Raw genomic sequence first — 27,005 nt, forward strand, 5'->3', positions numbered from 1 at the left:
AAAAATTGCATATCCTATCCTTCGAACCGTTGTTATATATCCTAGCTGATTGGCCCTTGTTTTAGTCGCTAATATTTTGGAATTTGAGGCAAGCCATATAGAATTGACCTCTTTTCTTTTGATATTGTTGCTTCTCTCAAGAAGCCTTTTTAATTGTATCCATATTTGTCTGGATCAGCAAGATAATTGCTGTTGAATCCTTGAAAACATCTATTTTTTCTCTTTCTGTAACTATCAAAGTCTTTTGGGATCCCACTTAAATCAAAATAGTTGTGTTCAATACTCTCTTAGATATTCTATAAAAAAAAAGTTTTTAAAATGAAGTACAACACTTTTTATACACTTTTTAGGAGATTTTTATTTGATTTATAAAAATTCTAACTTTTGTTCCTAATTTGCCTCTTTATTTTATGATTTTGTAATGAGAGAATACAAACCTATCCATGAATAATAAAGGTTTCCGAAAACTTGCAGCAGGTATAAAAAGCAAACATTTTTCAAAATGTGTGGCCTCGATCTAGTTGTTTAGTAGTGTATGTAACACAATTTTGAACCCAAAGTAATGAAGTATGGTAAGGAGCTTCGGCAATTACCATAAGTGCACTTACAACATTTTCAACAAATTATTGATATATTAACCCACACAAGACTTTTTTTGAAAAAAATGTTAATTCTGGCAAAATAATTGCCTTAAAATTTCAATACTAGATATGAGAGGTAAAAGAACATTCCTTAAAACTTACTAAATTTTGAAAGCAAAAATATAATATTCTTTGTCTTAGCTAAAGAATCTCCCCTTTCTTATATTGATAAATATTTTTGACAATTTGATAAATGTCATTACCTACGTTTTTAATACCGTAAATAAATTTCCTAGAAAAATTCTTACATTATTTTTCGGAATGGTACACATAATTTTAGAATGCATTAAGCAGTTCACTTAAAGGTTCGAGTCTCTACCAAGACGTCTGACGCAAATAAGTTTCTAAGAACAATACAAAAATTGAAAAAAAAAAACTGCCTTCGATGGAATCATATAAAAAGGATAGCGTTTCTCCTTGTAACGTATTCAAAGCTGGCCATCTTTTACATTAATAGTTATTTCCATCAAAATAAGTTTGAAAGTTAATTTTTACTTGCAGTGGACAAAATACAAAATTCCTGGAAATACTATTTACAGGTATTTTTCATACAGAAAAGTATATTAATTCGTACTTGGAGATAAATATTTTCGAAACATGTCTACCTTTATCCAGCAATAAGAATATCACTATACAAACGAATTCAATTTTTTTTTACTTGCTTGACGAAGTTATAGATAAACCCACTTTCATATATGTAACTACCCCAACTTTTTAGTCGTTTGTCGTTCTTTCTTACAAAAAAGTATTCTTATTGTTTACCACCATCGCATTGTCTCAACTTATCGTCAATGTTAAACTGTTTTTTTTTTTTTTGTTAATCGTATGAACGTTTGTGAGTATTTCCTTGTAAGAAAATGAAAATAAAGCAAGGGTATTTGCAATTTATGCCCACATATGCATTTATGGCAGAAACAACGGGGGGCTATGGCTAAGTTGTTGTATTTTTAGATTTATTTTTTATTTAGCTTTTTTGTTTCATTCGCAGTTCTCCACTCACGCAAGAAACGTAAGAATATTTCTATTCCTTATTCTACTATCAAAAATTGAAAAGTCTGCCATATAAGGGTTGGTATGGGCAACAGCAAGTGGAAAAATATCTAAAAGGGAAAAAGAAAACGTGTGTGATATGTAAATGGGGTGAAATTCGCGTCATCAATTTTCTTTCCTCTGTATATTTTTTTCCACAAGGATAAAGGTGTTTTAAAGACATGGCAGACAAGAATTTAATTGTATTGATTTTAAGATCATAATGTATACGCATAAAGTATAAAAAGCTTGTTTTGCAGAAATTATTTTAGCCAGAGTAAACAAAAATAAGAGCATGTAATTTTTTTTATTGATATACACATGCATTCATGAAAGGCCTACAATAACAATATTATTGGGGTAGTAATATTATATCAAATAATAACAATTTTAAAAAAGGAAGTAATTTTAATATTGTTAAAAATGTGTACCGTAAAAGTTAACACGCCTCAATTAAATTTAAAAAAAAAAAGAGGCTGGCTGTCGATCTTGCTTGATACTTTAAAAAATATTTATAACAATATTTGGTGTGAGATAAATAATTTTAAGTCAATGTCTTTCTTTGTTCTCCTAATTATGTTTTAATAAAAAAGTTGTCAGTTGAATTTTTCCAAAAAAAATAACTAAAAATTAACAAACAAACTTTGCATTTGATGAAATAGTTTCATTTTGAAATCTATTTTTGCTAACGAGATTTTTAATCGAAACCCAATTGTTACCGATGTTAGTAGCATTTGTTAAAAGTTTGTATTTATTCTTATAGAAGCAAATAGAGATTGGATTTTTCTAAGAAAATTAAGCACAGATTGAAATAATTTTGAAGTCACTACCTTAATCTATTCACGTGATATAGAGAATCGAATATAAATTTTAACCAAGTTTGCGTACTATTGTTTGCAGACTTTTTAAATTTTATGCAAAAACTGACAATTGTATGAAAAATTTACTAAATGTCAAAAACAAAATTTTCTTTAAGGTGAAATTAGTTTGAAGTCGGTATCAGTTTTTAGCAACTTTTAGCATCTATCTAGTAACTCGGCGTCAGAATTTAAATTGATAACGTGATAGATTTCCCCGAAGTCTTCGTAGATCTATGTAAAGGGTGATTTCTTAAAAGCTATAGGAAAGTTTTTTTTTGCATTTTTTTGAAGATTATTTCATGCAAATTTTGACCTTGACTGCTTCTAAAATGGTCCATCCGCTTAGTCCAATTTTGGCATACTCTTTCCAACATTTCGGCCGGTATCTCACGAATTAATGCTTCAATAATTGCCTCTCAATGCGTCAATTGAAGCGAGCTTGTCTGTATAGACATGAGGTTTAAAATAGCCCCACAAAAAAGTGTCTAAAGGTGTTAAATCGCACGATCTAGGCGACTATTTGTCTGTTCCCGAACGTGAAATGAAATGTTCACCGAACTCGCCTCTCAATAAGTGAATTGTTGGGCGTGCTGTGTGGCATAGCGCTCACCATTCAAAGTTACGTTAGGATTAGCATCATCTTTGAAGAAGTATGGTCCAATGATGTGACTAGCCCATAAACCGCACCAAACCGTGACTTTTTCTGGATGCATTGGTAGCTCTAGCAATGCTTCTGGCTGATATTCACTCCAAAATCGACAATTCTGCTTATTTACGTACCCATTGAGCCAAAAATAAGGTTCGTCGCTAAACATAATTTTTCGTTTAAAAGCGCGCGATCACCGTTCTGGAACGTGAAATGAAATGTTCACCGAACTCGCCTCTCAATAAGTGAATTGTTGCGCGTGCTGTGTGGCATAGCGCTCACCATTCAAAGTTACGTTAGGATAAGCATCGTCTTTGAAAAAGTACGGTCCAATGATGTGACCAGCCCATAAACCGCACTAAACCGTGACTTTTTCTGGATGCATTGGTAGCTCTCGCAATGGTTCTGGCTGATATTCACTCCAAAATCGACAATTCTGCTTATTTACGTACCCATTGAGCCAAAAATGAGCTTCGTCGCTAAACACAATTTTTCGGTAAAGAGCGCGCGATGAACTTTCTTAACAGAGAACGAATTTTGATAGTTAAGTTCAATAATTTGCAATTGTTTTTGGTTTGTAAGACGATTCATTGTTAAATTATAGACCAAACTGAAGATGTTTGACAGTAAAACAAAACACGAAACGTGCGTCAGCTGTTTAAACCAGTGTTGCAAAAAGAAAATAGCTAACAAATCACCCTTTATATCTCTGTGTCTGTTGTTTATGTGGATTCTTTAACTTATCTCTATTATGCAGTTGCAGTCTGGCTTTTTGGATGATGATGTTTAAGCGGTTCTATGCACATTTTGCAAAAAAGAGCAGAATGTCGTTTTTTTTAGGTTATTAAGGTTTTTAAGTTACCTTTGAATCAATCAAGTTGTTATTAGAAATTTTGAGGATGAGTAATAGTAAACATACTCGTATATTGCATGAATGCGCTCACCCTTTTTCAAACATTGGAGTCTCACCAATTGGTTGCTTATTGGGATGTCTTACACAGATTTTGGACGTTGCGTTTATTGAGAGAATCTGTTTGAAACCATTTGGCCTGTAATTTTTACAAACGACTTGTTTATAAATATGTGTAGCGCTAATAAATCCCAATTAAATTCAAAATTAAAATTGTTTATTTTTGTTTCATTCTTAATATTTCATTTGCACGGTCCCTTCATCAATTTAGTTTTCATCATGTTTAGTTCCTGTCTGATGAGAACACCGGTGACGACATTCTCCTTACCTGGATTGTATATAATTTCTGGAGCGTATTCTTTTATAAAAGTGCACCTATAGCAAGTGCTATTAGTTTGTGATCTGTATAAATGCGGATACCACTTGCACCGTTAAAATAGTTTCGAACATTCTTCAATACTGAAATTATGTCCCTCTCGTTTGTGGCTAATTTTCTTCTGTTTGGCTTATATAAATAATTGGTTTATTTTCTTGAATAAGCATTGCGTCTTTGACTATTTAAGCTTCTGTAGGAACCTCGTATTTCCCATTAAAATCAGGTTGGTTGAGCGTAGCTTGTTTACAAAGTTTATCTTTCAATGAGCCGTTTCGACCGTTTCAGTGTTACGTTCAAACGCAATTTAAGAATTTTACGAGTCACTGCTCGGGCGCTTATTAATTTGTATTAGACTTATTTTTATTCAAATATTGATTGGTAAGAAAATAAATGGATATAATTAAAGAGCTCTTCAATTAACTTCGCCCGAGACAAATAAGACAAAAAAAGCTTGGAAATAACAAGTTGCAACTCCACCACCGACAGCCTGTTGCTTGACAAATAAAAATAAGAAAGTGATTGTCCTATGAGTTTACAGTTTCGCGCTCCAAGTTGGGTGAGGTCACCTTCCACTTGTGCGCGCCACCTGATTCGCGGTCTTCCTCTACTGCGCTGTCCTGTGGGTGCGGATTCGAAGACTTTCCGGGCCGGAGTATTGGTTTCCATGCGCTCTACGTGACCCAGCCATCTTAGTCGTTGGACTTTTACTCTTCTGGCTAAGTCTACGTCGCTGTACAGCCCGTACATTTCGTCGTTCCATATTCTCCTCCACTCCCCTTCGATGCATACGGGACCGTAGATCACACGAAGAACTTTTCTCTCGAAGCGACCCAAGGTGCTTTCATCCGCTTTTGTCATGGTCCATGCTTCTGCACCGTATAGCAGGACGGGGATGATAAGGGTCTTATATAGCAACACTTTGGTCCCTCGAAAGAGGACTTTACCACTCAATTTCTTTCTTAGTCCAAAGAAACAGCGGTTAGCAAGAGTTTTTCTGCATTTGATCTCAGCATTGGTGGTGTTTTCTGCGTTTACAGCGGAGCCTAGGTAGACGAAGTCCTTGACTACCTCAAAGTTACGTCTGTCGATTGTGACGTTTTGACCAAAACGTCGATGTTGTATGTCCTTTCTAGACGACAGCATGTACTTTGTTTTGCCCTCATTAACCGTTAAACCCATTTTTGCCGCCTCTGCCTCAATACTCACAAAAGCCCCATTGACATCACGCTGAGTTCTTCCGATTATGTCAATGTCATCAGCATATGCCAGTAATTGGACAGATTTTTGAAAGATAGTGCCTCTAGTGTTGACGTGTGAGCTCTGCATTGTTCTTTCAAGCACGATGTTAAAAAAATCGCATGACAGTGCATCACCTTGTCTAAAACCTTTTTTGACATCGAAAGGTTCTGTTAAGTTGTTTCCAACCTTTATGGAGCAGCGTGAATTCTCCATGGTCATACTGCACAAACGGACGAGTTTGGCAGGGATGCCAAAACTAGACATGGCTCTTTACAGCTCGTCCCTGTAGATGCTGTCATATGCAGCCTTGAAATCGATGAAAAGATGGTGGGTGTCGATTTGGTGTTCTTGAGTTTTTCCCAGGATCTGCCGTAATATGAATATTTGATCGACTGTGGACTTTCCTGGTCTAAAACCACACTGATAAGGACCTATCAGGTTGTTGACGATGGGCCTTAGACGTTCACATATTACGGCAGAGAAGATTTTATAGGCGATGTTAAGTAGACTTATTCCCGGTAGCGTGTAACGTAGCGAATATAAGAATGAAGCTTAATTTCAGTAATTTGCTTACATAAGTTTGATATTTTCTTTTTGTTTAAGGTAACTGTAAAAAATGAAGAAAAGAATTTTTACATTTCTTTGATGAAATTTTGCTCATCTGCTAAATTTGGTGGAACAAAATGTCTACTCTATACCGCGATATTTAGATTGCACAATGTGGGCGAGTGTTTTTAAAAAGGTTGATGAGTTTTAAGATACTCGTAGCTTGAATCTTTTAGCATTGTAGATAATTTCAATGCTCGAACTGCTGATATTCAATTTATCAATGGAAAGGTCTTTATTTTCTTTCCCATCACAAAAATTCAAAAGATTAAGTAGCAAAAGCGAAAGTTAAAAAATGTTTGGAACTTTTTGAAAATTGTGGGGTTATTTTGAATGGAAGAGTATCTGGGGATGCAGATTGTACATTCACGTTTTGTGATGTAATGGCTTATTCAACATCGATTACTGTATATGCTCGTTTGATTTTTGACCATATGCCTTTTAGAAATGAGTTTTACTCCGCCTCTATCAATATCAGCTAATGTTGTCAACTTTGGCACTTGAATAAAGGCTCAATTGATTACACCTGAATGTGAGCAAATTTATTGGGTGATGCAAGAGACAATACACCCTTTTCTTCACACACCTTTAGCGGTGTGGAAACTGTCCCTTGTACTGCAAAAAGCTGGACTTAAAATGGCACTAGGCAAGGTTAATAGAATCAGTTATGAGTTCTATAAAAATGCCCATTATGTTTCCTAGAAGAAATTCTTATTCTGCGTAAAACATTTTTTTAACTGGTGGAATTAATAGGTCTTTTCGAAGTTCAATAATTGTGTTCCAAGCTAGCTTCTGTTTTGGTTGCTAATCAATCGACAACATATGCAATTCAAATAGAATAGTCCATTTAAATAAAGACAAAATAAACATATTTTGTTTACACTTCAGAATTTTCAGAAAGTAGTTAACTTTAAGCAAGCGTCAAACTACGAACAGAAGCTCATCGTAAGTGCATATGTTTGTTGTTAGTAAGAAAATAATACAATTATAGCCTAACACAAGCATAAAATACAAAACACAATTAACATTTAACTTTTACAGAACAAAAAATAAAATAAAGACGTTTTCGATAGTAGAGCACTGGTTCTAAGCAATGATTTTAATCCCACCTTATTTAGATTTAAATCTATTCGACTTAAAGCTGCATTCTTACCATAGCTAGTTCTATAAAAGTTAATATGTATAAAATCAAATGTACGCAGGTGATGAGTTCCGCCTCGGTATTTCAAATATACACAAGAAATCAAATAAGCTACATCATTTTCACCATTAATGAGTTGATGAAGAAATATTAAGTCATTATTAAAAAAAACTAATGTTATTCAAATTATTTACTTTTTAGATGATTTTTGATTTTTTACTTGAATCCTATAATTTGTTCAAGTATGTATGGGGACATAATGACCTTGATACAAACTAATAGAATTTTGTATTCCAAATACTAGAAACCAACTTTAACAAACCTTTAAGGAAATCATGTGAACTAATTGATAAAGGTTCCATGAAACCAAGATATACCAAGTATATCTGAGCCCGTATGATCACATTTAAATTTTTAAGAATCTTACGTACACTTTTCAAGGATAGTTTTCCCCCTGAAAACTTCCTTAAAAACATTGTCATTAATGGAATAAATGAGAGAGTAGTTTTTACTAAAAATATTGATCAGAAGGTTCAATAGACGATTTCCTCATAGTTAGAGCTATACTGATCTGATGCACCTAGACATGAGCATACTAACCGTTACAACCGGTTGGGTTAAAAAGAAACTACCGATGATGTGTGCAAGGGCTTCAGTTATGAGGAAGAGCAAGAGACACTGTCTAATTCTTAAGCCAGCACTTAGTCACACTGAAAAAACACTCTTTTTCGATAATCTTGAAGAACTCGAAGACATTCCAGGAAACAGATTATTACGCCTAAGCCAATTCTCTAAAAAACTAAAACAAGACAATCCACAGACATCATACCTTTTAATTATGTATTTTTCTTTTAGTGAAGTTCAATAATTCAGGGTATAACAATGGATTTTATTGATTAGTGTGGCCATAAGGTAATCAGTCGCCACATTGTCCACAAAACCTAACGTTTGTTAGGTTTTGTAAGATTCTGCCCAAATTAATAAAACAAAACTGTGAAATTAAAAGGAAATACCTGTTACCTGTTTTAAAAAAAAATAAACAATTAATCACCTTCTATTAGAAGAAAATTGATTCACAAGTCACACCATTATTTCACGTTCACACACGCAGATCAATGCTTAAAAATAATTTAAATTTTTTAATGATTACTTAAAAGCGCTTAGATGTTTTCAATTTCTCTACAATTTATATGGATGATGTCATTATTTTATCGACAGAGATAATAAAATTAAAACCTCATTCCATCCGCAAAAACTTTCCTTAGAGTGAATAGCCATAGCAAAAAAATGTGTTAACGATTTTTAATGCAAAGCAGCCGCAAAGTATCACAGATTCGGTCTAAAAAGTGATTAACATCGCATACGCGAAGCACGTTGATCCATCCATCCAAAAGGTCCATTTTGTTTGCTAATTTTTCCCAAGGGTGCGTTACTGCAAATCCTTGTACGTTATGTTTGAAATCAAATTTATTATCAGTGGCTCGTATTTTTTTCTCTTGAGCTGTAGGCAAATTCACCCAGTGGTCAGGTTTTTTTTAGAAAAAAATTAAAATTGGTCTCATCCACATTCAACCGACTTAGCGTTCAACAAACGACTCTCCCTTGATGCATAGGAAGCCGAATCAAAATGTATTTCACTTAATTTTGAACCAAGGGATGTGTTGGTTATATTTCGTACACGCTTTTCCATTCGGGAAGGTCTGCGTTGTTATTTTTTAACACGATGTTGATGGTTTTTTTGTGTAAATCTCCTCTGGACTTTATTGGGATCATGTGGTTTTTTGTCCGTTTTATGTGTACATTCGTGGTTATGTGAGAAGAGCAACACATTATTTTGCTAGAACAATGTGGGATTTGCTTTTTTTCAAAAGGGAATATATAAAACACAAGAATACAATCTACTGTGGACTTTTTTTAACACTTAAATGAAACTCAATTGAAAAGAGTATCCCCAAAACCTCTTTAAGGGAGAACGTGGGAACTTAAAACGATATATTGGAATGAAAAGAATGCAAATAAATGTTTAAGGGTTTCAACCAGTTGCTTCAGGGCTTAATTTCTTTTGGTAATTACATTGCGTTTTCATTAATTGATAACATTATGTAAATTGCGAAATGCATTAAATTAATAACCTATTGATGTTAAATCGTGTTTCAAGAATGAAAAGCCAGATATAATTAAGCCCATATCCATAGATCTATGATACAGTTACCTAAAACTATATGGATGTTATTAAGTTTATTAGAAATGTCTGATTAAATTTACATACACACAAGCATAATTTTCGATATTTTTCTTTCATCGCCGCGACATTATAAAGAAAGAAATCTTGAATTAAACCATACCCAAATATGTGCGATCATCCGATTAGATTGGATTCTTGATAGGCCTGAAGCGATATGTTCGCCTAACAATATGGATTAAAATTATAAATATATACACATACACATATATTCGAATTAAAAACATTAGGTTCTCTTTTTACAAATCAAAAAAAGTGAAAATATATATAAATGTCACCTCGAAATAAATAAAAATAAAAAAAATACTAAAGGTTGGTAAGAATTGATTTTCGACTCGAATAAAAGATATTTACTTCATCTTATAAAAAGATATTATTTTTAACAGTCTGTACATTTTTTATAAGAATCCAACTTCCAGTTTTTTTATAACAATTAAAATCTATTAAAAATTTAGTTAACAAAAACAGATTTTGAAATCAATCTTATTTTATCATAACTATGCAAATTATTGTTGCTAACTGAAAGTTCCAAGAACAAGAGAAAACTTATAAGAAAAGGTTTTCGATTTAAATATGATGAGAACAAAAGAAGAGAACGACTTCAAATTTTGTTCATCTCACAAAAAATTTTGGTATCAAACAAAAAATGTTACAATGTAGATACTTTACGCTCGTCCTTAATGACATTTCTTTCGAAAGCTAAATAATGAAGCCAATTTTCTGACACAATATGCAGTTGTTAAGAAAACGTGAAATTCACAAATCTGATAGCCTTTAATTGTTCAGAGGAGGTAAATAAAAAAGGAGGAGATAAAAAACAGCATTTTTCAAGACAGTCCCTTAAAAACGGAGAATCCTCAATGCTGTCTAAGACGTTACTCTCCCCCAATGCGACTATCGATGTGTTAGGATGCTGAACAGCTTTCAATTTAAGGTATGTGCTTCACAGACCTTATTTTGTGTAGTGATCACATATTTTACATTTCCATTAACACAGCTAAGTGTTAAGGGTTTCTCCCACGATGCGGAAGTACTTTCATCTAAGAAATGATCACTTATACCCTTGACTCGATTTAAGACTTATTGTTTAGAGAAGGGATTCGTTTTTCAGCCATATATATCTCATTCATCAGATATTCGAAGCCAATGTTCATAGGTATCTTCTTTTTAATGTGATCCTATTTTTCGAATTGGTCGCACTGTCCTTAATTATTATAATTGCTTGTGTGTTGGTATTATATAACAATAAAATAATAACAACGAAAATAATAAATGCTTTCTTTAATTTAACTAATTAGCAATATAACATTTATTAGATGCTAACCCATCTAAAATTCCAAAGATGACAATGACCTCCTGATGTGGTTTCTTTAAACAAATAAATAATGAGATAAAATAACAAAACCTACATTACATTTCATTTCATTCACCTTAGTTTCTAAGACTGTCCAGTAGCACCAGCTTTAAAAGACAATAACGATGTATGACGATGAAGAAGTTATCATCAATAATGTAATTCGGATCCTGTTGCCTAGAGTTAGCTGTTCATGTTTTTTTACTTAAAAAAGTCTCCTGGAGATTAACTTATTTGTAAATAAAAAGGGTAAACACAAAACACAAAATTTTCTACTTTTTCATTTTCCCCATATTGTAACTAAGTTTGCGAGGGCTTTCCAATTCTTTTCTACACTTTTTTTCTTCAGCCAAATTGGCTGTCGTTATACACTGTTACACCCTTGTCAAGGATCCGTTTGGGAGGCTGCAGATGCGAGCCATTCGAGAGATGGTGATACATGTTGTAGGTCGACCTTCCATAAAATAATGAATCGGAAAGAATGCGTGGTTTGAGAAAAAACCGCCAACGGATTGTAATGGATTTCAAGCAAATGGACTAAAAATTACCTTCTATTATTTTTTTTTCTAATTCATTCTTTGCATTGCATAAAACAAGGTCCTAAATTACAGAAGATGTATGAAGCGGAGGTCAAGTTTTGCTTGTGTGATTTCACTTAACCATGCTGTTGGCTGTGTGTAACTGTAATTTACATTTAAATTTATGGTGTGTGCGACGTGAGGACGTTGTAAACGTAGCAATCTGTCATTCGCATGTGGTAATTTTACACCACTTAAGTAGCCTTTATGACCTTTTTGGGTTTATTTTTCTTTTGGTGTTTTTCTGAAGGTAATGTTGATAGAGTTTTTTTATGTCATACTTAGTGGGTTGTGTTTTTTATTTTATTTTTTTGGGAAAGTGGACATTCCTTTATAAAATTTGCGGAATCAGGCAGTGCCTGAAATTGGCTTGAATATTTTAAACTTAATTAAATGTTTCTATCATTCATTTTTTGATATTATCTACTTTATATAGAAATGGTGTGTGTGTAGGTACTGTTTTTTTATTTTATTAAAAATGTTAATATTCACCTTGCACGTTGATTTTTATAAATCATTTGTGTTCATTGCCTATACCTAAGAAAAATAATTTTATTCCTGGGCATTAGCGCTACACAAACTGACCATTGTGTCAATTGTTCAATATTCTTGTCTACGACTTTTCCGGACGGAGAGAAAATTTCGACACCTTGCGTGATCGTGATGGATAGATAATAGTTTTTTTGCTTCTCATAGAAAGTTATTGTCCGATTGTCGAACATTATATCGACGTTTCAAGGTGCCTAGAAAGGTATTTAGAAATATGTGAGTGTGTTTTTGTACGTTCGGGATGCCCTTTTTCTTCATCCATGTCTTAAGAACAAGCAAAAGTATCGACTTCAAATAAATTTTATTTTGTAGATAATAAAATAAAATAAATAAATAGGGTGGCACAACAGTCCGTCGAGAAGTAGAGCACAGCGACTTACAACTCTCAACCATTCTTGTGTGCGAGTCATTTTAGAAATAGAGGTGACCTATAGTTTGGATGTTCCGAAAGTCTAAATTGAGAAAGCACTATTTATGACAAGAATTTCTCTTGGAGGAACTAGTTCTCAACGAACTGTTGCACCACGTAATTTATTTGGTAGTTTTTCTTCCTGAATCGTTGTTCCTCACATAAGGGGCCAACAATTCTCCAATACCTTCCTCTGGAACGCGCTTGGCCAAAGTGCCTCTTATTAAACACGCAGGTTTCGGATCTACATATATGTAAGTATTGGCAAAACCATCGTCCCGTGCAACAGCAGCTTAGAAGCTATGGGAAGATTTTTGGATTTAAAAAGCTTTGACAAGCTGACCACCCATGTTCTTCTTCTTCTACGTTGTTATCTGCTGCTTCTATTGGCTCAAGCTTTTTAAAAGATGCACTACTTCGCATTCATGATCTGCTTAATTAATAAATTAATATAGGTAGTTACCTGTCATTTTTTTAATTTCGTATTCAAGTCCCTTCTCTTCTTCATATACTTTTTTACCTTATAACATTGATACATTTTTGTTGTAACGAATTTAAAACTATTCTAAAATAGGAGGCTTTTATTCTTGAGATAATTTTAAATTGTGTTGGAAAAATCCAACGTCATCTCAAATTATATCCTCATTAATATACATCTGCTAAGAAACCCAAATCCCTATAAACCCCCCAGAACGACAAAAATGCTTACAGGTGTATTCAACTCATATTGGCAGCAAGGACTAAGGGTGTCTGGACCACAACTGCATGCTTGCATGTGCACAGAGTAGCCTGCCATCTTTGCTGTTGTTAGGTCTAGATGGTCGTTACGCATTTTCATGCCTATTCATTTTATAATAGCGAGGCCTGATTTGTTCCATATGCTTATGAATTTTGAGTCCTGATTTGTATCGAGTGAAGGAGTTTTGTTGTTTTTGTACTCAGAGGAATTACGCACCCACATTCTTACACCGAAATGGTGAGGTACATCCGTAGTTATCACGTCCTTAAATCTTGTTGTGATAACCCCTGACTTTAAAAACGAACTACAGAAAAAAAAAATATACATTACAAGAACAAAATTCCGTACAATATCGCGGCCATCTCGATTTAAAGTTGTCAAATCCAATACTAAAAATTCTTTAAATGAATTAATGCATTTCAATTATAATCATCTTAAAGAAGAACGAAAATGAAAACATAATAAATCCAAACATCTATAAAATGATAACTCTTCATTTAAATGTTCATATATTCAAGATGTTTATTAAATTAAAAATAAACCTTACATACTATTAACAAAAATTAAACGATAATCTTCATTGTTATTAAAAAAAAAAGGAATATTCATAGAAAATTAAAGAAACAAATCTTCCTAGAAAATAAAATAAGAAAAAGAATAATCAAAACAAACCAAAGTAGTAAAACGGTAACTTCAATTTGACATTTAGCGGGTTTCGCTCTCTTATCACCTAATTACCTAACAGCATAACTTACACTACATCATTTTTTTACTAAGAGAAGTTTTATTCGAAAGAGATATACTATAGCTATGATAAAATTTTATTAAAAAAAAAAAATTATTAGAAATTGTTTCAGAATTTAGGATAAGATGGATAGAGATAGATTTCTAAATATGTTTTATTCATTTCGGATATCTATCCTAGCTTACATAATTATTTTGAAATACGAGTACATAAATAATTGTTTTCTTTTACTTTATTTTAACTTGATAGCTTAAAAGGCAATGACAAATAAATAAACAATTTAACAGAAAAATTGTATTGAATTTCTTAAATTGGAACCTAGGAAACTGATTTGAGTTTGGTTGGAGGAAGGTCTCAATCATTTAACTGTAGCGATCCGCATTAACTGTAACTTTAACTTTTTGTCCATTTTCTTCGAAAAAATAGTGACCTAACACACCAAATTCAGCAACTGCACACCAAACTGTCTCATAAGGGCCACGCTATTATGGTTACTAAAAGCGACTATCTATACCCACAATACCATTTTATCTGTAAATAGCTTTAAATATAAACGTCTAAAAATACGGGATGATTTTAGGGTTTTTTGCCAGACCCTGCATATGAAGATTATTGCATGGAATTGAGGGCAGGTTATCCTTAATTTACACCTGTTTTTTTTTTATTTGAAAAGAAATTAATTATGAACGATATTTGATTGTTTTGTTTTTATTTAGAACATATATTAATTTCACTTAATAATCAATTTTCTTTTATTTTTGTTTTAACATTAAATATAAATGACATTAAAACAATAATATATAAAATCTATACGAAGAAAAATACACAAAAAAAAATAATAAAATAAAACCGCTGCAGAAAGGATGATGATATTTTTTTTACGAGTTGAGATGATCATCTTTCAAAGGACTATAGCAGGAGTGGCTGGTCTGATTTCCTATCGATATAATCCGGGAGTTATTAAGATGAGCACACAGGTTAAAAATGGACGTTTTAAATGGTGACGTCACTAATTTTGTTTTTCAAATTCTAGAAATTCGATTTTATTGTATTTGCATTGGTAAAGTGCACGGGGGTTTTTCTATTTCTATACCCCAGATTTTAGTACTCTTTTTTTATAATACCTTTTTATTTATGTTTGGGATTTAACGTAAAATTAAAAAAACCGAAAGGTTTTTTGTTTTTTTTTTTTACGAAATGATTAAACTTTAACCAATAAGGTCAACACGTGGGTTAATATATTATTTTTACACGAAAAGATTTCGATTTCTAGGGTTTTACCAAATTTGTTTAGGTATCGTCGTTAATAAGTTGTTTCTTTATTTTTTTTTAATTTTTAAACTTTTAGACTTTTTAGCTACAGAATAATTTGCAAGTTTATGAAGCACGTGACTTTTTAAACGTCTTCCGCAAGAGCGGTCCGCGTCTTCCACGAGTTTCAAGTCGTACAACAAAATGCCCTACAAGATCCGCGCTCGCTGCTAATTTTTACTCTAAGACTTTGAGTTCCACAATCCATAATTCAAAATGATTTTGACCAAAGAATCGTAAATAATATCTTAAAACTTATTTAGGAATTTATTAGTAATAAATGTGAGGTTCTTAGACTTTTTGAGTCAAAATAATCCGAAACCAGGCATACACTTGCATCCATCATTGATATGGAATATAATTGTCTTATTAACTTGTTTGTGTCAACGATATGGTGACTTTATTATGCTGAATAGCTGCACTCTTAAAAGAACTCATGAAGAGAAATTTGTATAGAAAAATTTGACTTGATTATAATCGATTTTAAGGGGTAGCTATTGGAGCCTGAATTTCCTAAATAGATTTTAACAAAGGTAATTCATATAGAGATTTTATAAAAAAATCCTTAGTCAATACATACAAATTTTCTAAGCAACTTGCTTCAATTTCTTTTAAAAAATCCCTGGGGCGTATGAGTGATATTTTGTCCGTATAAAATTTACTTAAATAAGCTAACCCGTGTAGAGATATCCTACATTGTCATATATTATTCTTTATTGTTCCACCTTAAAATTTCCAATTCTAGCTGCAGTATTTCGTTATTTTATTAAAACAGTTTTTATCATCATTGCCTGGCCTTATAATCTCACAAGCAGACATGTAAAGGGTTAAAAGTGGGTGTTTTTTTCTCCTTATTCGTTCCATGGAATACGTACGGAGACATAATCTTTTCTTTACCAAAATCCAATTTTCAACTGTGTAAATATGTATAGGTACAAAAACATAGACATACATAAATATGTACATATAGGATATGATAATTGTTGGAAATATAATTTTATCAACACTCTTGCTCCTTCAACCATCATATTATACATGCCCCCCACACATCTTTGTTCCAACAAGGACGACAGAACGAACGTCCAACAAAGTAGGATTACAATTAAAAATGAGGTACGAGAAAAGAATCCCTTGCAATTCATCTTCAAGTGAAAGTTCGAATAAAAAGAAATGAGAAAGCGGACAAAACCAAAATCTAGGGAAATGTGACCTTAGCTCGTTGGTGTGTTAGTGTCTTATATATTTGTCTTAGATTAAATCGTTGAATATCGCGCAAGTGGTTAGCGATTTGAGCACTTCTATTTTAAAGAATTCCATGATAGGTAAAAATAGCTTTCTAATGAATTCATAACCATTTATGGTAAAATATGTTATAACTAGGGCTTTTATATAAAATAAAAAATAAGAAAATACTTGAGCAATGTACAAGCGCATAGTAAAAGTTGGGATGGACTTTTTATAATGGTCGTCACAGTACAGTGGAGGAGCAGCAGAGCCATTTCTATTTGCCTGTCCGCGCAAGAATTCAATCTGCTTTTCTCTTGCAGTGCTACTGAACGCTAAAGCTTTTCTATGTACCTACTTATGTATATCCCATCCAAGTGATACGGAAGGTGGTTGTGTTGTGAAGACATTCCTTTTCTGTTTCGATACCTTTTACCGTTATTCTCTGTTTCATCTTACTACTGTGCTAGCAGAACAGAAGAAGTCAGCCTCAGCAGCGGCTGGTTGGCTTGAAAAGTTTGGATCTCAGGGACGTTAGCGACGGACAATGAACACGATAAAAAAAATAATATGAAACAGACGTTTCGATATGTATAACTGTGTACATATCCTTTTTTTTAATGATTTTCTAGCTGTTTTTTTCTTTCTTTTTTACTTTCTCTGTATAATTACATTCTAGCACGATGGTAGAACCTTTGAGGGACAAAGAAATGCGAAGCCGGAGAGCAAGATAAGGAAATACAAATGTAAGTGGACTAGACTCTGGGATTTTTTTACATGCAAGAGAGAAGAGGTTTTTTAGTCCTTACAAGCATTGTGTACAGTACGAGTACATGATGGCCTTGCGGGCTTTTTGCACTTGGATGATGGCGATGTACATAAAGACACATGATATTATATGTTATATCGAAACGGGGGTTTTTATTCTTATATTAAATCCTTAAAATCCACTTCTCTAAGCTTTGGGTACAGTGCCAGTTGAGGAAGTTTATATTGAATAAATAAAAAACTTATACCTTCTATGTGTATTTCCTCTATAGATATAGTTTTCTCCTTGCCAAAGAAGGTACGTTCCTCCAATACCTATTTAATTTTTTAATGTTAGCAGAAAAAGTTTTCATGGTATTGCTAAAAGAAAGGGCAAATGATATTCATTTGGATCCGTCTTCCTTATGTATGTTTTCATTCTCATATTTTTTTGGGGTAAACAAAAATTCTGGGTTTTCTTTATCTGTGGGTAGGTAGCTGTTTGTGAGAGTTTATTTTTGTCAATTTATTTTTTTGCAGCTAAATTTAAATTATATGTTGTCTACCTATAAACTTTATGAAATGTATTTTTCAGGTATATACTTATTCTAGGGCTTCACAATTTAAGATAAAAATGGGCTGTGTTTGGCTGTGTGTGAAAGCGAGCACTTAAGGCTCCTGCCTTTCGTGCTTATCTCTAAAAAAAAATCTTTTTTCTACATGAAATATTGTTTGGTGATTTAAGTTTGTAAAAAATCATAAGAGTACATGCGTAGGTGTGGATTTGAATAGAATTCTTGGGGTTAAATTTTGGTAGGTTAGGTACATACATATGTATATACAGCCAGGACTTAAACTATATTCAATACAAAAGCAGGGTGATAATCCTCAAATATTGAGAATTGAATAAAGTCGATTAGAAAATCTAGATCTCATGGTATACGTGTCCAACCTAAGGAATGTTACTTATAATAATAATTTTAGAATTTATAAAAACCATGTCTATTTACTTTCAAAAAGCCCCTATGTACCTGTGATGTTTTTGTTCATAGACTTTGTTGCTGATTTATCTATTCAAGTACATATGTATTTCTGCATGTATATGTTTGATGATACATAGATATATTCTTTTCAACCGTTATTTTGTAATTATTTAAAGATCATCTTAAAGTATAGAGAACTTCATGAAGTTCACAAGATTTGCATTTAAAATATTAACGTAAAGTTAAAACTTTTTTTTTTAATGAAGAAACTTCATGTAAAGTTAAAAAAAATGCAATGTGATTTTTTTTTGTTTCTATTAATTTGTTTCACTTATAAAATAAAATGCACGACTGGATCTCACGAACTTGCTCCTTTATGCAAAGATACATAAGATTAAAAAATATACCTGTAAAATAAGTTTGTATTCAAAGATATAAATGCCATTTTATTTGTCAAAAACCCACATTTTTCAATTTTTTTTTTTGGAATTCGTTAGACCGATTTTATTTAAATTAATTTTTGAAGTCATACAACTTTTCAATTTTTTTCTTGAAATCATTTTTGTTATGCAGTTTTTTAGTGATTAAATAGAAATTTAGTCTGGACGAATCATTATCATATATATTATTTCCTTAGGATGTCTCCTTTTTTCGGCTCTCATACGGAACTAATTTTAACAAAGAGAATTTTCCGTAGACTATGCAAATTGACTTCTATTGAATATTAATTAATAATTTGTTGAAAAAACTTAACTTTGTATTATAATACAAATATGCAATACTCGGAAAATATTTTGTTAAGGGAAATGGTTTGTGTATTTGAATGAACTTATCGAATACACAACATTTTTTGTCGGTAAGCTAGTTTCATCTTAAGAGACAACTCATCCTAGGACAACTCATCCCGAAAAAGAAAAATACTTGTAAGCATACTTAACGAAAACAATTGTTTGTGTATTCAACTAATTCGTTCAAAGATTTTTCCTTTGGATAGCTTAATTTTAATTTCATATTAGAGGAACCAGGATGGAAAATAAATTATCTAAAGATATGAAAGAGGAAGAACATGTATGTTAAAATTGTAAAGCGATCGCGTATTGGTTGCGTAGTTAGGTAGGTGTCTAAAACGGATAAAGAATAGTTTTTTGGCGTGCTCAGATTTATGCAGATAGATCGATAAAAACGTGTTTATGATAATAATGAAGGAATGTTATTGGTAGGTAAAAGGACCTACTACAATCCAATCACATCCCTTCTTTCCAACAAGTTTTCAGCGCAAACATGGAGTTATTACGTTTAGCTTATTTTGTTCGTTAAAGTCTTTAAAAAAACAAGCATACGAACAGGTACAAGAAATTGCTATTCATGTGTTGTTTACAGTCAGGCTCTTGTGCGTGTTGGATTTTAGTATTAAAGTGTCACGTAAGCAGTAGTTGTTGAGTTTGTACGTAATACCTATATAGGTATAATTTGTATACGTTGAGCAAGTGATTCTAATAGAAAATACATATGCTCTTTCTGGCCCGTTTCTTTAACTGGTTAACTGGTTCTTTTATATAGGCGAAGGCAAGTAAAATATGTGTAAAACAACCTTATTCTTAAGTCCTTGTTGACCCAAATTATTTCAGGATCCAATAGCGCTAGTGCTACTAAATAAGTATAATTAAAAAAATCCATTCAATATTTTTTTTATCAAATCTTTACACGATTAAACTAAATTGTAATCCATTCACATTTTATAACAAATCATTTAATTGAAGTCACTAGCATTTTTGGTTCGTGAGATATTTGGAATGAACTTTTTTTATTGCTAGACTAAAAAAAACCACCCACTCAATTTTTGTTAAAAGTTCCTTCTGCATCTTCCAATGATATTATCTGTAACATAAATTATTTAAACTCAATACATCTACGGATCTTGATATACAGATACGTAAACCGCGCACTCACAGGAAATATCGATAAATATCAAAGTTTTCAATTCGATATATTGGACCGATTACATTAAGATCCTATTTGATTTATAAGTTTATTATTTATTCTTGTAGGTAGTTACAATTTCGAGTTTATTAAATTGTGTTTTCGAAATAATCTTAGTTAAATATATGGAAGTTTTAGAAGGATTTCGATATCGTTTAAATGTGGATAAGCATGACTATCTACTATGACATATATACCGCCTCTTGCTTTTGGAGTTTAAATAAAGGACCTGGACCACGTAAAGAAAAACTAGTTTCGAAGCACCAACAAGCCTCCATTATGGAGGGATTTAATGTTGATAACCCACGAAAGCGATTTCCTTATAACGAACTTTGGATATGGTTGTGGAATTTTAGGTCCCTTAACAGACCACAAGCAGCCGTATAACATGAGAAGGCTATCCAGAAAATGCGATGGAATGGGCCGGACAAAACGAGGATAAAAAACAGCGATATTTATTATTTTGAATTCTACCTAAAAAACCAGTAACGCCTGTTTGGATGCGGCTTCATCACTGGAGCCAGACTGAGGCAACAAGTCTTTAGCTATATGTTCATCAACGAGTGCCTCCACAAACAAACTTGGAGTTCCCCAGGCCAACCTACCGGCAACCAGATTGACCATCATGTTATTCGGCGGGGCCAAAGGCTATCTTCTCTAATGCGCCCACGATTCCGGGCGATACATTAGCCATGACTTTTGTTAAACTGAACTAAAATAATTTCACCTTAATTTCCAGAGCTTCAAAACTGTGCATTGAAGTAAAAACGTTTTTCAAAAGGAAACTTGAGTTCGTATAAAGTAAATCAAAATTGGTAAATTTTATTTGTGATTTTTTTTTTGGGGATCTCTCATCCACCAACATGTGCTTCAAATCACAAAACATATGCATAATGTGTCATAACGTAGACGATCTCAAGAAGAATTTGGTCAAATAATGTAAAAGGAACTGTAATTTTGCTATAATTTCAAATACATGTGTAATGTCCTTGCTCAATTTTAGTTGTTTTTCATTAGATCAGAAAAACAAACCAAACTCCCTAAAAAATACACGAAATCATTTTTTTGAGAGAACTTTGCGAAGTTTTTCATCAACACGATTGAGGAAAATTGTGTCAAAACTGTTATTTTTTTATTTAAAAGTTATTCCCATATGAAGTTATTGTAATGGGTCCGATTTGTCAAATTGAATATTTTGACATTTCTCGACGTTTCAAGGTCCCTAGAGTCGAAATACAAGATTTTTAGAAAGATGTCTGTGCGTTCTGTACGTTCGCGACGTTTTTTTCGTTGTCTTTAGCTCAAGAACCAGAAGAGATATCGATTTCAAATAAATTTTGTTATACAGATAAAAAGACAGAAAGACGCAAAAGGGGCTCTCAAGAAAATTGCGTGGGTGTTTTTTTTTACCATAGCAGTTTGAAAAAAAAGGGTTACAATTTTGGTTAACCCTAAATATCTTACGAACCAAAAACGCTAGAAACTTGAATTAAATTTTATATAATATACTGTAACGTGATATCAAAGAATTATATTTTTTAAAAAAATCCATTTAACGGTTTTTTTATAAATCAAAAAAACTGAAAAAAAAAATTTGTCACCTCCAAAATTTTGCGACTTAAATATGATTTCATCTCCAAAACAATTTTGTGCAATGAAGAATAATGTTTTTGACATCTGATAAAATTTTGAGAAAAATCGAATTGTTTTTTTTTATAAAAAATAAAAATCTAAAAAACATTACTTAAAGTTGGTAAAAATTGAATATCGATTCAAATCAAAAACTTAAAATTTAGGCTTCAAACTTATTTTATCTTATAAGAAATATTGTTTTCAACATTCTGAAAAATGTTGAGAAAAATCGATTCGACAGTTTTTTTTACAAAAAATAAAACCCTAAAAAAAATTTATAAAAGTTGGTAAAAATTGATTTTCGACTCAAATATCTTTTCAAAAACTTGAAATTTGGCTCCAAACTAATTTTATCTTATAAGAAATATTGTTTTCAACATTCGATAAAATTTTTAAAAAAATCGAATTGAGAAAAAATAAAGTTTAAAAAAAAAACAATACTAAAACTTGGCAAAAATTTACTTTCGATTCAAATAGCTTTTCAAAAATTAAAAATATTGGCTTCATTCAGAAATTTTATATAAAAATCCAACAGTCCGTTTTTTCACAAAAAATAAAATCTACAAAAAATAGTACGCAAATTTGGTAAAAATTGATACGAGTACATATAGACACACTTTTGAGCAAGACAAATCGACAGACGGGATGGGAAGTTATCAGTGTGGGTCACATCTCAGCCTCTTTTTAATATAGTATTCTAAAAATACTGTAGTACCCGTTGGGTGATGGTTAATGCGTTGGACTTTATTTTAAGGACCTAATTTTAAGCAGTTTTTAAGCAAAAATAGTAAAAAAAGGTATGTATTAGTTTTTTTTCGAGTTTTGAATTGAAGTTATTAGTAACAATTGTTATAGTTTAACTCATAGTATCAGTATGGGACAAGTGAGTTAGTTATAAGTTATGATTAATTAGGCTCGTTTTATGAATTTGTGTCTATCTTTAAGATTGAATTAATACAATTAATTAACAAACAAAAAATCCCTGCCTGTGGAACCTAAAGATTTTTTCTGCACGGGTACTGCCTTTTGCGATATATTGTCGTGAAAAGTGGTTTCTTAAATAACCCGTTCGTATTCGTTTTAAAACTCTGGGTCCCTTTCGTCCCTTACAGCAGTACACGCACACGGGAATGGTTGAGAGTTGTAAGCCACTAGGTTCTTAAAGGACTGTTGCGCCACCTATTTTTTCTGTTTCTTCTCTTTAAATATTCCCCAGTTTTAAAGTAAATTCTTCCATCAAAAATATTTAAGAAAAACATATACGTGTGCATATGTAAATGTGTTCGCAACGCAATAATTGGTTATATCTTTTCCTCAAACGATTTTAAATCCTTCTATTCTAATTAGCCTCAGATACAAACACTAAATTGTCTAAGTGTCACCACCAATGTGTGCAAAAAAAAAAAACTTAAAAAAATGAATTTAAATGAAGCATAGGTTGGTGTCTATACACACGTTAGATTTTTTTTATTTTTAACGAAACACCAGGACAAAATTGTTCAGAGTAGCTAGTGCTTTTTTTTTAATTCCTTTAAAGTGCTTTAGGGAGATAAAGCCAAGAGAAACCACCAAGTGGTGGAATGTAGGTATTCGCAAAAAAATCAGCAAAAATAAATACGACTTCGGCTTTGCATATGAAAACCGTGTAATGGATGTTTGTTTTCGATTTTTTCACCATTTTCAGGATGGAAACCTTGTAGTCCTGTTTTACCTCTTCTCATCCGCATGAAAAAACCTGGTCAACAGGTTAAATTGGAAAATAAATGCTGTCAAAAAGTGTTTTTTTTTCTTGTTTTGTTGGTTTCGGCAGCTTAATGTCGGGAAAAAGTGAGGTCACACGTTCTGAACAAAATGAAGGGCAGAAAGAACCTATAATGAAGTAAGCGATTAACTGCCAGACCTTCTACACAAAACGGTCTTTTGTTTCACTTTGCGCTGTGAATTTGTTGATTTTAACGCCGACTTTTATCCTGGAGCCAGAGATACGTACATATATACATATGTGTGTGTGTACAAAAAAATGACTGTATAAACAAGAAAGATATAAAACCTACCAAATGCGGCAATCAAAATTCCTTGAATTTAACATGAAGACAAATGTGATGATTTGAAAAGGACATAGGGGAGGAAGGGGATCGTACATGCGAATATATGATTACTACACGTGTAAAGGAAACGGTTAAGGGAGGCAATCTCATGTAATTGTTTTGTTATTGGTAATTGAAAGGCTATTTAAAATGTTTCCACGTAGTAAAGAGACCAGTTTTGTGTAACGTGCATAATAATCACCATAACTATCATTGTGTACTTAGATTAGTGAGGTAAAATATATATTCGCTAAAATGTAGCATAATAAATCTGCGTTTTTTTGTTTTGGTTTATAGTTTCAGACGTCGGAAATCGCAATGTTATTGGCAAAATATACATTTAACGACTCTTAGTTTTTGGAAAAATGGTAAGAACACTTTTCAGAATCCAAACAAATATAAAAAGTTAGAATTTCGAAAAAAGGGGGGATAGAATTTTCTCAAATTTTGCCTTTATCTTTTAAAACTTTGATCATAGGTGTCCAAAAATATGGAACAAGGTTCAGAACAACCTGGAACAATACTCAAAAAATCAATTTTCGAGAAAGGGAGGGCTTGGTCAAAAATAGTTTTCGGGTCTAAGACCCCCATTTTGGGTGATTTTAAAAAAAAACCTTTGGAACAATGTGAAACAAACTGGAACACCCTTCCAAAATAGGAGAATCAAAAAAGGGGGGTTTACTTCACGCACTCACTACATACCCCCTTTTTTAAAAAAAATGTAAGTAAAAAAATATTTCGTATTTTTTTCTTTCCATAACTAATTTTAAACAAAAAAAGCTACAATTAATTACATGGTTACATTTTCGAATATCCTTGTTTTATGCCTGGACTCACGGTGTCAAGTTAGTACAACATACTCCCTTTTTAAAAAATTAAAGTAAACAAATGTTTGGATTTTTTTTTCTTTCCACAACTAATTTACAACAAATAACTGTCACCTAATTGCGTACTTAGATTTAACAAAATCAAAACGTGTAGTGCTAACTTGAGATCAACCTAGCACTGCATACCACTTTTTTTAAATTGTCGAGCTACACATTTTTTCCACAACTTATATACAAGAAAAAAGCTACAATTAACTGCATACTCAATTTTTTAAATTTCGCAAAATGTAGTGATAACTTGACAGTAGTAAATGTTTGAGCACACATTTTGTTCAGTGCTGATGTACATTACTTTTTACTTGTGACATAAATGAACTATATCGCAAGCATTGCATTCGTAAAACATTTTTAAATCGAGATAATGACATTACGATGTCAAGGAAGTCGAAAAAAGTGGGTTCCCCGATTTCATCCGTCCATCTACAGAATCTTTCATTTTTAACATTTGAAATTTATCAACTAAATAGTAAGAAAATACTTGCGTGATTCATTTTGAAACATCGTTAATAAATATCTTTCGTTCTGTGCAGAACAGTGGAAATATATGCATTCAAAAGAAAACCCCTCATTTCATGATAAATTTTGATTTTGTGCTGTTGTACAAACTTTGAAATTTAAAAATTTAGATCAATAGCTCTTTTTTACTATTGATTATTCGTAAAATTATCATTCACAATTATTTATTTTGGTGCAAGATCTTATCGATATGTGTGCCGCTAGAAAAATCACGTATTTTACACCAATCACATTTTCAATTTTAAACTTTAAAATTGCATAATTTAAATAAAAGGCACATGATGCAATTAAATTTTAATTGATTTATTTATCGATAGGGAATTATTTAAACCTATAAGATACTACCAGAATGAATCGTTAAGAAAGTTATATAGAGAAAAAGATCAGATTTTAATATATGTAAAAACGCAGGTACTCTAATTTGATTGCTTTGTACTATTTTTTAAATGGTAGCACACCTTTCTTTCGAGGTTTTTCTATCAGTGTCTATTATAAATTATTATATATTAATGATGTTAAGTTGTTTTAATGGTCGTTGAAATGTTTTTTGTTTATAAAACTCAATAAATTTGCATCTGGTACGCTTGAAATTTGCAATATGTAGGCCTTTTTGTTATTAATTTTAATGATCCAATCAAGTAATTGAAATAATTCATGATATTAAAATCTATCCACTTAGAAAGTGCCAATTTCATATCTAAGGCTAAATATACTGTGGTAACATGAAATTCAAAAATACTGTGGATATGCCTCTGTCCTTGTCCCTACTTCCCAAACCATTGGGTCCATTGAATTCAAACTTGGAATTGTAGGTTTGAGCAGATTTGCGTTAGGTGTTTTTAAAATTATTCTTCAAGACTAAAAGTAACAACAACCCCAATCAAAATTTGTTAGGCAAAAATTTGAATTTTCTCAAAAGTGAACCATTATTTTATTTTTCAATTTTCTCAAGAATTAATGAACCGTTTACAATAGTTTTCTCTGCACAACCTCTTATACTGTCTCAATAATATTTGGTGCCAAAAATGTCAAACTTTACTTTTTGAATGAAAAAAAATATCCAAACTTTTTACTAAAATTCAAAAATTGTACCATCATACATATTGTTGACTCAAAACCAACTTTATGAAATTTATTTCAAAATTCAAAAAAAAATTAAAGTAGTCAAATTTATATTTAAAGAAAAAACAACTTTAATTTCCTGAAAAATAGTTAAAATTATATAAAATCAATTCAAATACAATTATATATTCTTACGTTTTAGTTTGGCTGCTCATCTACAAGAGATTGACAAAAATTTTCTTGATTTGTATAGCCAACCAATGGGTACGTAGCTTAAAGGTCATAAATTCACGATGCTTTCAATTTCTGTCATCATGCTTATCAATAGCTCGTCAGTGGGGTTTCGGGTTGGAGATATTTCTACTTCTTACAGATCTTACCATGAGCTCCCAGCACCCACCTATATTGGGGTTTGCTGGAGGAATAAAGTCCTCCTTTAGCTCAAGTTCAAACTCTTTGGCTAATACGTGTTCGTTCAACTCATTTAAGGCTTGCTGTAGCCGTTGTATAAA

General features: G+C 32.0%; 1 long non-coding RNA gene across 1 annotated transcript in view; it reads left to right on the forward strand.

Annotated features, from left to right (window-relative positions):
* LOC129953361 (uncharacterized) overlaps positions 1–27,005 on the forward strand; it is a 64,831-nt gene that overhangs the window by 13,239 nt on the left and 24,587 nt on the right. Inside the window, exons 2-4 of the long non-coding RNA XR_008782506.1 lie at positions 23,626–24,262; positions 24,326–24,396; positions 24,507–24,749. This is a non-coding gene — a long non-coding RNA (uncharacterized LOC129953361). The remainder of the gene's footprint in view (positions 1–23,625; positions 24,263–24,325; positions 24,397–24,506; positions 24,750–27,005) is intronic.

The sequence above is a fragment of the Eupeodes corollae genome, chromosome X (assembly GCF_945859685.1).
Source record: "Eupeodes corollae chromosome X, idEupCoro1.1, whole genome shotgun sequence".
NCBI classification, from domain to species: domain Eukaryota; kingdom Metazoa; phylum Arthropoda; class Insecta; order Diptera; family Syrphidae; genus Eupeodes; species Eupeodes corollae.